Genomic DNA, 752 nt, shown 5'->3' on the forward strand with positions numbered 1-752 from the left:
TCCCTACATCGTAAACAGTAAGAACTCAATGAATGCTTCATTGTTCAAAGATCACATTTTACCAGGTATCAGCCAAAGCTCAAAGAGGTTTTTTCTTCTTAGTTCTTTGGGCAACCTATGCAGCTCTCTGATTCTTTGCATCAGTACTTCATAAACACACATTTTACTACAGCCACAGCCACACTTGGGTGATGTATTCTAAATGTTGACCTTCCATAAGGCTTCCTAATGGGACCTCACAAGTATTTTTATGTCAAAGAAATGTGTGCATGGGTTTTTCTTTCTATGCCTAGAGTTTCCTTCTGCTTGTCCAATGTAATAAGAGAATATTTAAGAGGAAGGTGTCATCACTGCATAAAACCATCTTTACTCTGTGAGCAAAATAAATCTTTGTATTTTATTATTGTACAGGGTAGAAAATCAACCACAGTCCTTTTCCAAGTTATCAAATGAAAATGCTAAAAAAAAAAAAAAGTCAGTGGGAGCTTTATAAGGCAGGGTAGTGTTCAGATTTTCTTCTAATGCATTAAACAGAGTGGGGCTTTCTTAAAGGTCACTCAGGTTCTGGGTGGAAAATGGTGAGGACTATAGAGTAGACCCCGTGAGGATGGCTTGGACCATATCAATCTTTCTTATAAGTGTATTGAAAAATAACTGTCAAAAGGTGGATAATTACAAATAGGAAATCAAATGCATCTTTTTGCAATGCAGCCTTGGGAGAAGACAATAAAAGGTGAGTCAACAAGCACACA

Source organism: Pteropus alecto, unplaced genomic scaffold, assembly GCF_000325575.1.
Source record: "Pteropus alecto unplaced genomic scaffold, ASM32557v1 scaffold114, whole genome shotgun sequence".
Lineage (NCBI taxonomy): Eukaryota > Metazoa > Chordata > Mammalia > Chiroptera > Pteropodidae > Pteropus > Pteropus alecto.